This window comes from Pan paniscus, chromosome 11, assembly GCF_029289425.2.
Source record: "Pan paniscus chromosome 11, NHGRI_mPanPan1-v2.0_pri, whole genome shotgun sequence".
NCBI classification, from domain to species: domain Eukaryota; kingdom Metazoa; phylum Chordata; class Mammalia; order Primates; family Hominidae; genus Pan; species Pan paniscus.
In genome coordinates this window covers 72,183,934-72,198,106 of record NC_073260.2, presented here as the reverse complement: position 1 = coordinate 72,198,106, position 14,173 = coordinate 72,183,934, and the positions used below count along the sequence as shown (strand labels likewise).

Here is a 14,173-nt window from a genome sequence, read left to right as displayed (position 1 = left end):
ATTTCTAGTATCAGCTGGTATAACGTTTAAAACATTACACAGTGTTACAAAATTCTGCTACAAAAAAATCAGATAAATAATTATTTATTTGAGAAGATTAGCAATTTGAAGTAGCAAACATCTCCTAAATGACCTGAAAACTATAACCCGTATAATTCCAAGTTTAGTATTTGGTTTGGCATTAAATAAGTTTCAGCACCCCAGTAACATAAATAATAAATTCATAGTACCTGTATTGAAACACTTTTATAAAATTCAGAAAATTATATCCAATAATGTTCTACAATGGCACACTAAAGGAATACAGGAATATCATATCATTTATATAATTTGACATAATAACTAGCAATAACAGGTTAACAATATTGCCCTATCATATATAAGCAATGTACACACAAATTTATAATAACTAGTCCAAGTAACATAACTTAGCCTTATGGAAAATAACTATATATGTCTGCATGGGAGAAGAATAATAAAAAGTAAAGGGTCCTACCTTCTCAAAGACTAAAACCAAAAAGTATTTTCCATGTTTAATTAAATTATTTTGGTAGATAACAGACCTTCCCTACCGGGTTAAATCCAATCACAACTTTCTAAGCCACCGATTAACAGATGCTGACATCTTCATTCAAGAACAGCCAGGAAAGGTGTATGCATTCCAAAAAAAAAGAAATTTAAAGATATAAAGCAATTTGTAGAAGTTAATATCATTATCCATTCTAGGCTTCTTATTCTTGTCAGAGAGGAGAAGGGCTTTCTTCTGGGTTGTCTCCGTCAATTCTCCTTCTTAACTCCATAGGAAATCAAGGCTTAAAGTTCTTTGGCTTTTAAATAAACATATGTCTTCATAGGTGGGGAGGAGGCCCAACTAGCAATTTTGAATCATTTCCTTACAATTCTCAGAAGTTCCACTTTGGCCAGACTCATTAAAGAGAATGACAAATTTCTATCTTTAACAAATTTCATTTTAGGACAGTTCTTTTGGGGCGGAGAAAACAAGATAAAAGAAAAAATAACAACAAGTGGAACTGATATTTGGACAAGAAAGGAAAGAAATATTGGAATTTAAATGGAACATTTCCAGGAACAAGAGCACAAGCATACTTTCTCATCCTCTTCTTGCTCTTCAGTCTGATATGGTGATCCAGATGGGACATCCACTTCCCAGTTAGTTGATTCTAGCCATGGGCTTCCATCCTCTGAATAAGGGCATGGGTTTCTAGTCTCTGCATATGGAGGGGATCCTCTCATTTCAATGTGTGGACCTTCATAGGATGGAGTAGGTAGGATACGTTTTATCTCCTTCACTGTGTCTGATTTGGGGACCACTGAGTTGAGGTGTAAGTGTTTGCATTGCAAAAGAAAGGCAAAATAGCCTGAAGATAATTTCATCCTCATGAGAGACTTTTTGGGCTCCCTACAAATTCTTCCTGAAATAGCTGATGCTGACTCACTTGCTCTGGGAACACATTTATTGTGTCCAAATTTTTCATGGCACTTGATTATGAGATCTTAGATTAGTAATGTTGCTTGGCAACACAACAGCATCCCTAGACTTTTTCAATTTGACTTACCTAAATTCAAGTTTCAAACTTGCAGAAAGAGCACAGATGGCTTTAAGATTTAGCATTTTATATTTATAAGAAAGAATATATGTGTGTATATATATATTTGATTCAAATTTATGCTCCAGCATAAGAAATTCCAAGTTTTTCTGCTAAGCAATTCCATTTATATCTATGTTGAATGTCCTTGCCATTTCCTCCAGTCTACATCCCAGCTGTTCTCATCACTACCCACATTCAAAAACTCTCTCTTCATATGCATTTTTAGTTATAATTTCTTCTCCAGAAAGGAATGTGCAATAATCCGAGTAATGTCTTCATATTCACACCATAACATGATGAAAGAAGGAAGGAATAAAGGAAAGAAGGAAGGGAGGGAAAGAGACAGGAAGGGAGAGAGAAAGAGGAAGTTTGCATCTAAACTTTTATTCAAGAAATTGATTTTTTTTAATGTGGCCAATACTTCTCTTAAAATAATTTATATAGAGAGTAAATATCTCTAAGATTCAAACACAATATAATAAGGGTAGCGTGGACATTTCTTCACAATTTGGCATAACAATAACTGCAAACAATTTTCAACAAAAGTATTTAGCACAGTATTATTTATTAATGCAAGTTATTGAAAACATTTAAAACATTTCAAATGTGTCAGTGTATGTATAACAAGGGCAGTAGAAGCAAAATTTATAAATACTGTGATCATGAATAATTTTATTTTATTCTTTTTTATAAATTTTCCACAATAAATACACACAACTTCTGTAATATTAAAAATAAGCCAGTTTAAGATTCTTTTATAAATGTTGTGCAGTAGAGTAAATCGATGATTAGTTTCATTCTGTGCTGATTATTAAGCTACTCCGTGTCATGTCCTATCTTACCCTTCTGGCTTAGTTTTCTGATACTGAGGTTGCAACTCTGCAAATAATCTTACCCCCTCCTAGCTGCTTTCCTGTTAAAGTCTACCAATGAAGGAGCTAACGGAAATTTAAAGGCAGAAATAAGAGAAGGAACATGGTCTTCCTATTTGCTTGTTGTTTCTGTAGGTTTTGTCCCAGCAGTGCCCCGGCTTCCTTCAGCACTCCCAGAGCAAGCCTTCCCATACCCCGTTGGTAGTACTAGCATGAAGCAGGCAAGTATCCTTTCTTCAGAGATCTGATTCCCAGCTACCATTTCCATTTATTGAGTCACATCTAAAACTGCCAAATTTGAGTGGAGACCAGAGCAAGCGAAGGCTCTGCAGCAAGTCCAGACTGTAGTGTGAGCTACACTTCCCCTTGAAGATCAGCAGCAGTTCCTAAGATCTTAAGTATCTGTGGTATACAGAGGCACCACATGGAGTCTCTGGCAAGCCCTGATAGGAGGATTACAATGCAGACCTCTAGGGTTTGGGAGCAAATCTATGTCTTCAACATATTTGCTTCTTTTTTTGAGAAACAGTTACTGGAATGCTTTTGATCTTTGTAGAGCCTGAAAGCTTGACCAAGGAACATCAAAATAACTGTGCAATCTGAACTGCCCCTCATAAACTGGGTGTTATATGGTCCACCAAGCCATAAGTTTGGCAAGCAATTAATCATCAAGTGGACATGCTTTTAAGAGATGTACATGAGAAGGTGGTTCAATGCCTCAATTTGTCCTTCATGTCCTTTGAGACCTACTCCATCTTCATTGTCTTCTCTCACTCAATCCAAGGGAATTCCTTATAACTGAGAAAGAAAACCTTGAGCTTAGTTTACAGATGGCTAGATCCCAAGGGAGGAATGTACACATAGACACCAAAAACTCCATTAAACTGGAAGTTAAAACTGTAGCCTGGACACCTTGGGCTCATGCCATTGAGCCAACACTTGAAGGAGGTTGTTGTATGGAGAAGAGCAATTGATGTTCATTACCAAAGGGAACCTGAGCAGCTTCCAAACAGTGAGGGAGGCAGAGAGCACAATGACTGGATTCTCTGAACATCTATTAACACTTTATGTCCAGGCCAGGCACAGTGACTCACACCTGTAATCCCAGCACTTTGGGAGGCCAAGGTGAGTGTATCACTTGAGCTCAGGAGTTCAAGACCAGTCTTAGCAACATGGCGAAACCCTGCTTCTACCAAAAACAAAACAACAACAACAACAACAAAAACACAAAACTTAGCTGGGCATAGTGGCATGCACCTGTAGTCCCAACTACTCGAGGCTGAGGTGAGAGGATTGCTTGAGCCCTGGAGGTCGAGGCTGCAGTGAGCCAAGATCATGCCACTGCACTTAGAATACTAAGCAACTACACAAATGCCCATTACTGAGGATTCACATCCTTCAGAAACAAAAATTCAGATAAGCCCACTAGTACAGAAATCTAGTTAGCTGAGGACAAGGGGGACATGGAATAGACATGAAAAGACAAAAGTTAGAAATGTTAACCATGCTCTCGTGATTAGTTTCAGAAATGAGGACAAGAGCAGTGATATAAGCTTTCTTCCTTTCTTGTTACTTATAGGTATATTCATAGTAATGCATATTAGCTAATTTATATTTATTTTCTTTCTCTTTTTCTCTCCTTATTTTACATAGAGCTTATTGAATCATGGTGTTTTACACTTTAGACTTTATATTACCAATTTCCAGGTGGGACTGTGACAGAATTTGAGGAGCAATCAACATCAGTCAGAAATTGATACCGTGACTCTTTCTGGAAATTGTTACTATGGTTGGGACTTCATGGCTTTCTCTTTTAGAGAGAGGAGAGAGCAAAGGATGGATAGTTCCTTCATCTTTCTAGACAATAGCATAGCTTTTGCTTTATGGAAATTCAAAAATTCATAGAAAGGTGTATAGATGTAGAATGGTCAAAGGGGTAGACTATGCCAGTTTATTAAACTAGCTTTTCTCAGTTCCAAACTCTTCATTCTATGCTCAGCAGAGACTCTGCAATCTACTTTTCTCCCTTGCCAGATTGTGTCTTTCTAGGTTCTGTTAGTAGAAGGCACTGGTGGGAGAACGGAAGGCAGAAGGGAAGAAAGCAGACTCCACCCTACTTGCTTACTGTTCCTTCAGCATTTCCCTACTCAGATCCTTTTCCCTAGCAGCAGCAAAAACATCTTAAAAGACAACAGAGTAAGACAAGCAGAATCTTCCCCTGAGCTGTGTGGATCTCAGCTCTGTGGGACCCCCTCCCAGCATCTGGGCTCTGATAACCCATCCCAACACCTTCCTTTTTCCCTCAGCCTACTGGCAAAGCTACTTCCTGCAGTTAATTTCTCTGTTCCCTTCATGTTCCTTTTTTACTACTTTAGCTGTTCATCATACTACATTCTTTCTGTTATAATTAGTGTGGTTTCCGATTTCCTGACTGATATGAGTACTTATTAAAAGGGCCAGATACTGTATTTTACATATATTGCTTATATTGCTTTGCTTAATCTTCACAAACCCTGTGAGGTCTTGTGTGTGTGTGTGTGTGTGTGTGTGTGTGTGTGTGTATTCCAGTATATTGGATATATAATATTCAATCATATATATATATATATATATATATATAAAATTCAGTGTATTGAGGCTGATAAAATTGAATTTAAACTTTTTTCTTTTAACATACCCATCTTCATAAAGGAAGTCAATGTTAAAACTTGGATTTGAACACACATTAGATTGACCCAAAAGCCTACCAACTGATAAATAAACAAATGTGGTACAGCCATACAAGGAAATATAATTCAGCAACAAAAATGTGAAGAATTTATACATGCTAAAAAATGGATGAATCTTGAAATTATCATATGGAAGAAACCAAACAGAAAAAGTAACATGTTGTATGATTTCCTTTATATATGAAATGTTCCGAATAGGCAAGTATACAGATACAGAAAATTGATTAGTGTTTGTCAGGGGCTTAAAGTGATTAACTCCTTAGTTTTCACTCCAGGAAAATGGTTATTTTACATTTGTTAACCAGCTTCAGATCAATTCAGAGAATGGTCCTGGAGTTTTGTGAGTAAACCACTATTTTACGTATAGTGCTTGTATTTTCCTCAAAATGCTGCCACACAGAGAGCACTGTAATTTTCCATGCTATTGCTATGTTGATCTCAGACCTTGAAAAGTAGCTTTGATCCTGGACTGAAAAGAAGAGAAAGTGGTGCATTTCATGCAAAAGGAATTATGGATGGCTAACAACATTAATAAGATGCTCAACTTCACTAACAGAATGTAAACAAATGAATGTAACAATAGAATATCACCACAAACACACTCAGACAGGCAAACATGAGCATGGTAACAAGAGAGGAAGGAAACTCTCATCTATCACTGGTGGAAGTACAAACAGATATAGCCTTTTAGAAGAACATTCTGGTGCTATGTGTTAAAATTAATAATCCACATAGCCTTGTATTCAGTAACCCCACTCTTAGTTTTCTATACCATAAAAATAAAAGTTTCAATGCATAAGGATATAGTGACAAAGAGATATTTGACAATTTTGGAAACAAAGTAAATGTCTACACAATGAGGCATAATTTAATATACTGGGGTAATTTCATACATTATTACCTAGTCATTAAAAAGAATGACCCAGATCTATATATATTTCCCTGGAAATATGTTCTTGATAAACACCAAAGGAAAAAAGCAAGTACGGAGAAATAAATACAATATTCCATTTATGTAAAACAAAGTGGCAAAATGTGTTTCATAGGTACCACGCATATTTGTATGTATGTGTATATGAATCTAAAATAATGGAGAAAGTTATAGAAAGACATATACCAGATAGTTAACTTTTGGTTGCATAATCGGTGAGTGGGGGACCAGGTGGGGAGGGTAGGATGGAGTACAGGGAGAAGATATGTCAGTTCACAAAAAACAACTGTATTTATTAAATATGTGTCCCAGTATGTAAGATATTTTTCCATGTATGCTGTTTTATACATAAGTGTGATATTACATAAAAATACATAAATGAATTTAACCAAAATACTACAAATCAGTATATATAAGAGTAGCAGGATTTCAAAGGACTTTTTTCATCCTTCCCTATAATTTGGTGTATTCTTTGAAGTTTTACAAAGATTATGCATTGCTTATATAATCATACAATCAATGGAGTGTGGGCTTCCCCCTATGACTTAGTACCCCTGCATTTTTTAGCTCTCAGACTTGTTCGCATTGAGACTCCAACAATTTGTTAATTACAACTTAGATTTTCCTAGGCTGGAATTGATTCCCATGGAGGTTTCTGGTACAGTAAGTTGTAATTCTCTATATCTGCCTGTCTCTAAAATTTTGGAGTAGCAGTTTTTCCTATGACCTCACCTCTCTAATGGATTTGGAAGAGTTGATTTTTAAGTTTGTCCAGCTTGTTACTTGTTGTTACAATAAAGTAGTAACAACATGCTACTGCTATGTTGATCTCCGACCTTGAAAAGAAAAGTAGCTTTGATCCTGGACTGAAAAGAAGAGGAGGTGGTGCATTTCACAGAAGAGGAATTATGGATGGCTAACAACATTAATAAGATGCTCAACTTCACTAACAGAATGTAAACAAATGAATGTAACAATAGAATATTACCACACACACACTCAGACAGGCAAACATGAGCATGGTAAGCTCCTTGCATGCTGAACCAGAAACCAGAAGTCTGAGCAGGTAGATTTTCCAATGGGTTTATTATTGGCAATGAATATTTAATTGATCACATTATATTTTCAGCTCTATGAAAATTAGAAAATAAGAGAAGATACTATATGAATATACTATAATAAACTGAAGGTTTTAAGGCACTTTCTCTAAATCCCATAATAAACATTTGTCTTTTTGTATTATTATTTTATTTTATTCTATTTTTGAGATGGAATCTTGCTCTGTCACCCAGGCTGGAGTGGAGTGGTGCCATCTCGGCTCACTCCAACCTCCGCCTCCCAGGTTCAAACGATTCTCCTGCCTCAGCCTCCTGAGTAGCTGGGACTACAGGTGCACGCCACCACTCCTGGCTAATTTTTGTAATTTTAGTAGAGACAGGTTTCACCATATTTGGTCAGGCTGGTCTCGAACTCCTGACCTCAGGTGATCCACCCACCTTGGCCTCCTAAAGTGCTGGGATTACAGGCATAAGCCACCGCACCCAGCTGGACTTTTATCTTTATGTGGTATTTAGAACATATATTTAGAATACATAAAGCAGTAAGAAGAACGTTTATTTTTCCTTTTGAAACACACAATTTGCTAGATCCTTTAGACCTTTAACAAAAGTGATTTAATTTGACTTGCAATAAGTTTCAGAATGCAATTTATATACATTATTTTGCTTATAACAGAATATCTAAAATTGGGTAATTTATAAAGAAAGGGAATTTCTTTCTTATAGAAAAAAAGCTTTCCTATTCTTAAATTATTGAATAGTTAACAATTTGCTCAGGGATTGCATCTGGTGAGACCATTCTTTTTAGTGGGGACACTGCAGCACCCTGAGGTAGTTCAGAACATCATGTGGTGAGGGGGCTAAGCATGCCAACATGCTAGCACAGGTCTCTCTTCCTGTTCTTATAAAGCCAACAGTTACCCTCCGAGGACAAACCATTAATCCATTAACTCATTAATGCATTAATCCATGAGTGGATTAATGCACTCATGATCCAATCACCTCTTAAAGGTCCCACCTTTCAATACTGCCACATTGGGGATTATGTTTCAACATGAGTTTTGGAGGGAACATTCAAAATAGGGCAGAGACTTAATAGAAACAATGTACAACCGGCCGGGCGTGGTGGCTCACGCCTGTAATCCCAGCACTTTGGGAGGCCGAGGCAGGCGGATCACGAGGTCAGGAGATCGAGACCATCCTGGCTAACACGGTGAAACCCCGTCTCTACAAAAAATACAAAAAATTAGCCAGGCGTGGTGGTGGGCGCCTGTAGTCCCAGCTACTCGGGAGGCTGAAGCAGGAGAATGGTGTGAACCCGGGAGGCGGAGCTTGCAGTGAGCCAAGATGGCACCACTGCACTCCAGCCTGGGCGACAGAACCAGACTCTGTCTCAAAAAAAAAAAAAAAAGAAAGAAACAATGAACAAGCTTCAAAAACAGATAGATAATGTAAGTAGAAAGATGCAAATTCTAAGAAAGCATCAAAAAGATATGCCTTAGATCAAGAACAATGAAACAGAAATGAGTTCCTTTGATGGGCTTATTAGTAGATTGGACACAGCTGAAGAAAGAATCACTGAGCTTCTGGATATAACAATAGAAACTTCCACACTGAAAAGCAAACAGAAGAAAGATTGAAAAACACAGAACAGAATATCGAAGAACTGTGGGACAGTTCAGAGGGTATAACATATACATAATGGAAAAAAACTGAAAGAAGAAAAAATATTTGAAACAATAATGACTGAAAATTTCCCCAAATTAATCTCGGACATCAAACCAAACCAAAGATCTAGGAAACTCGGGGAATAACGAGCAGAATAAATTCCCAAAACCCTACACCTAGATATACCATATTCAAACAACAAAATCAAAGGCAAGGGAAAAATCTTGAAAGAAGCCAGATGGAAAGAACACCTTACCTATAGAGGAACAAAGAGAATTACATTTGACTAAGTCAACTCTTTAAGCACTGGAAAGGGGCTCAGAGCTATTTGGACAGGGAATTCAGGCTTCTGCTACCCAGATCGTGGTCTAGGAGGGAAAAACATTTTCCTTGGTCCCAAGGACAACTTTCCCCTTGACTTACTAATGCAGGGATTCCTTCTCTCTGGGTGTAGGGACAGGGCTTCTATTAGATTACCTGCCACAATCAGACCTCAACAAATCATGATTGAATGAACCATGCAAGCAAGAAGAAAGTGGAGTAAAATATTCAAAGTGTGGAGAGAAAATAAATCCACCAACTTAGAATTATATACCCTTCAAAAGTGAAGGGTATATAATTAATATACACCCTTGAAGGGTAAATAAATAATCCTTCGAAAGTGAAGGAGAGGCCAGGCACGGTGGACCACCCCTGTAATCCCAGCACTTTGGGAGGCTGAGGTGGGCAGATCACCTGAGGTCAGGAGTTCAAGACTAGCCTGGCCAACATGGTGAAACCCAGTCTCTACTAAAACTACAAAAAAATTAGACGGGCGTGGTGGTGGGCGTTTGTAATCCCAGCTATTCAGGAGGCTGAGGCAGGAGAATCGCTTGAAACCGGGAGGCAGAGGTTGCAGTGAGCCAAGATCACGCCATTGCACTCCAGCCTGGGCTACAAGAATGAAACTCTGTCAAAAAAAAAAAAAAAAAAAAAAAGGAAGGAGAAATAAAAAGTTTCTCATACAAAAAAAAAATTGAGGAAACTTGTTGCCAGTAGACCTGTCTTATAAGAAATTTAAGAGAAGTTCTTCTGAGAGAAGGAAAACAATATAGGTCAAAAACTCAGATATTCATAAAAAATGAAGAACATCAGAGCATAATTGAAAGCAAAAAAGTTTTCGATTATTAATTGATCAAGTAGTTAACAGTTTGCTGAAAATAATAACGGCAGCAATATATTTGATTATATATGCATATAAATGTATGTGTGTATGTATATATATGTTCTTATGTATAAATGAAATGAATGACAGTAATTATACAAGGTACAGGAGTAAGGAATTAGGAACATTTCATTATTATAAAATATTTGCACTACCCATGAAGCAGTGCAGTGTTATTTGAAAATAGATTTAGATTGGTTGTAAACGTATATTGCAAACTCTATAGCTACCACTAAAAAAGGTTTAAAAAAGTATAATTAATATGATAAGAAAGGAGAGAAACGAAATCATATAAAAGATTTAACTAAAACCACAAAAGGTGGAAAAGGTGTGGAAGACCAAAATAGAAACAGAAAACAAGGGTAACAGAATACAGTAAAAAATATAGTAGATACTAATTCAACTATATCACTTTAAATGTCAATCATCTAAATATACCAGTTAAAAAACAGAGATTGAATGAATGAATTAAAAAAAAACAAGACCTAAATATATATTATCTACAAAAAAAACTACTTTAAATATAAAGACAAATATAGATTAAAAGTAAAGTAAATATTAATGGAGAAAAATATATCATGCTAACAGTAATCAAAAGAAAGTGGGAGTGGCTACATTATTTTCAGACAGATCACATTTTAGAGCAAAAAAGTTATCAGAGGTAAAGAGAGGCATTATATAATGGTAAAGGAATCAAAACTCCAAGAGCACATAATGATTGTTAATGCGTATGTACCTAACAGCCAAGTGTCAAAATATATGAGGCAAAAGCTAATACAACTTTATTGAGAAATAGATGAATCAACTAATATGTTTGGAGACTTTAACACCCATCTGTCAGAGCTATAAGTCGGATAGATTTAGCAGGCAGAAAATCAGTGAGGATATAATTGAATTCAACAGCACCGTCAATCAACTGAATAAAATTGACATCTAAAGACTACATCTAACAATAGCAGAATACATATTCTTCTCAAGCTAACATGGAACATTCACCATGATAGGCCACATTTTTGACCATAAAACATAACTGAACAAGTTTAATAAAACTCACACTCCTTGATATTTACCTAAATGAACCGAAAACATGTCTACACAATAGCTAGAAAGTTCCAAAATACTTAAAGATTAAGCCATACCTTTCAAAATAACACATGTCCAAAAATAAATCCCGAGTAATTTAACAATATTTGAACTAAAACAAAATGAAAATTCAACTTATCAAAATATGTGAAAAGCATTAAAGCAGTGCTTAGAGAAAGATACATAGATTGAATGCATATATTAGAAAAAAAGAAAGATCTAAAATTGATCATCTAAAGTTTCACCTTAGAAAACTAGAAAAACAAATTAAACCCAAAGTAGCAGAAGAAAAAAAACAAATTAGAGAAAAAATTAATGAAATTGAAAACATGAAATCAATGGAGAAAATCAATAAAACCGAAAATTGGTTCTTGCCAGGCTAGCTAAAAAAAAAAAAAAAAAAAAAAAAAAAAAAAAAAGACAGACATTACTTACATGAAAAATTAAAGATGGGACTCATATCTGTAATCCCAGAACTTTGGGAGGCTGAGGTGGGAGGATCACTTGAGCCCAAGAGTTCAAAACTAGCCTGGGCAACATAGCAAGACCCCATCTCTACAAATATATATTTTTAAATAATCAAGGATGGTGGTCTATGCCTGTGGTCCCAGCTACTGAGGAGGCTGAGGCAGGAGGATTGAGCCCAGGAGGTTGAGGCTGCAGTGAGACATGATTGTGCCACTGTGCTCCAGCCTGGGTAACAGAGTGAGTTACTGTCTCAAAAAAACAAACAAATAAGTAAATATATAAAATTAAAATTAAAGATGGGACATCAATGTAGAACCTATGAACATTAAAGAAAATAAAGGAATATTATGAACAGCTCTATACCCCAAAATTCTACCAATTTCTTGAAAGACACAATGTGCCAAAATGTACACAAGAATAAATAGACAATATGAATAGGCTTATATGTAATAAAGAAATTGAATCAATAATTAATAACCTTCTAAAACACAACACCCTAAGTTGGTTCCCCAGTGAATTCTGTCAAACATTTAAGGAAGAAATTGTATCAATTTTCTACATCTCTTCCAGAAGCTAGAAGCAGAGAGAATACTTCATACCTCATTTAATGAGGCCAGCATTATCTCAGTATCAAAACCAGAAAAAGACACGATAATAATCAAAAACAAATTTTAGAACTAGTGATTATAGCAAGGTTGCAGGATATGACGTTAATATGCAAAAGTCAATTGCATTCTTATATACTAGCGATGAACAAGTGGAATTTCAAACTAAAAACATGTTAGCATTTACATTAGCACTCCATAAAAAATGGAATACTTTAAATGTAAACAAAATATGTACAAGATCTATATGAGGAAAACTGCACAACACTTATGAAAGATAACAAAAAGAATTAAACAAATGAAGAGATATTTCACTTTTATAGCTAGAAAGACTCAATATTATCAAGATATAAATTCTCACAAATTGATTTATAGAGTGAATAAAATTACAAACAAAATTCCAGCAAGTTATCTTGTGGATTTTGACAAACTGTTTCTAATGTTTACATGGAGGGGCAGAAGACCCAGAAGAGCCAACTTTATGTTGAAGAAGAGAAACAAAATGGGAGGACCTGCACTACTAGACTTCAAGACTACATTAAAGCTTCAGTAATCAAGACAGTATGGCACTGGCAAAACGATAGACAAATACATTAATGGAACACAATAGAGAGCCCAGAAATAGACCCACATACATAGAGTCAACTAATCCTTGACAAAGGAACAAAGGCAATACAAGGAAGCAAAGATAGTCTTTTCAACAAACAGTGCTGGGACAAATGGAAGTCCGCATGCCAAAAAATAAGTCTAGGTATATGCCTTACAGCCTTCACAAAAAAATAGCTCAATGTGGACCACAGATCTAAATGTAAGAAGGCAAAACTGTAAAACTCCTAGAAGGTAACATAGGAGAAAACCTAGATGATCTTGGGTATAACACTGACTTTTTAGATACACCCTTAAAGGCATGACCCATGAAATAAATAAATAATAAGCTGAACTTTATTAAAATTAAAAACTTCTGGTCTGCAAAAGAAAATGTTTTTAAAAATGAAATGGCAAGCCACAGACTGAAGAAAATATTTGCAAAAGATACATCTGATGAAGGATTATTATCCAAATATACCAAAAAACTTTTAAAACTCAACAATAAGACAACAGACAAGTTGATTAAAATCTGGACAGAAGTCCTGAACAGACAACTCACCAAATAAAATTTACAGATGGTAATAAACAGAGGAAAAAGTGTTCAACATTCTATGTCAGTAGGAAATTGAGAATTAAAACAACAATGAGATACAACGACATACCTATTAGAATGTCTAAAATTCAAAACACTGATAATACCAAATGCTGGCAAAGGTGTGGAAGAAGAAGTTCTCTTGTTTATTGCTAGTGGGAGTGCGACATGGTACCGACACTTTGGAAGATAGTTTAGCAATTGCTTATAAAACATACTTTTACCATACGATCCAGTAATCACACTCCTTGGTATTTACCCAAAAGAATTGAAAACAAGTTCACACAAAAATCTGCATATGGATGTTTACAGCAGATTTACTTATAATTGCCAACACCTGGAAGCAACCAAGATGTTCTTTGGTAGGTAAATAAGTACATGTGGTACATTCGGACAATGGAATATTACTCAGTGCTGAAAAGAAATGAGTTATCAAGCCATAAAAAGACATAGAGAAAGCTTAAATGCATATCATTAAGTGAAAAATATCAGTCTGAAAACGCTACATACTGTATGACTACAACTACAGGGAAGTCTGGAAAAGGCTAAATTTTGCGGTAAAATGATTAGTGGTTGCCAGGGTTTGCAGGAGGAGAGAAGAATAGTCACAGCACAGAGGACTTTTAGGGCAGTGAAACTGTTCTGTATGATAGTGCAATGATGGAGCCATGTCATTATACATTTGCCCAAACCCACAGAATGCAGAACACCAAGAGCGAACCCTAGTGTGAACTACGGACTTGGGGTGATAATGATGTGTCAGGG

The 14,173-nt window shown here is 35.9% G+C and overlaps 1 protein-coding gene across 2 annotated transcripts in view; it reads left to right on the top strand.

Moving 5' to 3' along the window:
- ALDH1A1 (aldehyde dehydrogenase 1 family member A1) overlaps positions 1–14,173 on the top strand; it is a 179,361-nt gene that overhangs the window by 67,226 nt on the left and 97,962 nt on the right. The gene's annotated exons all lie outside the window — the stretch shown is intronic.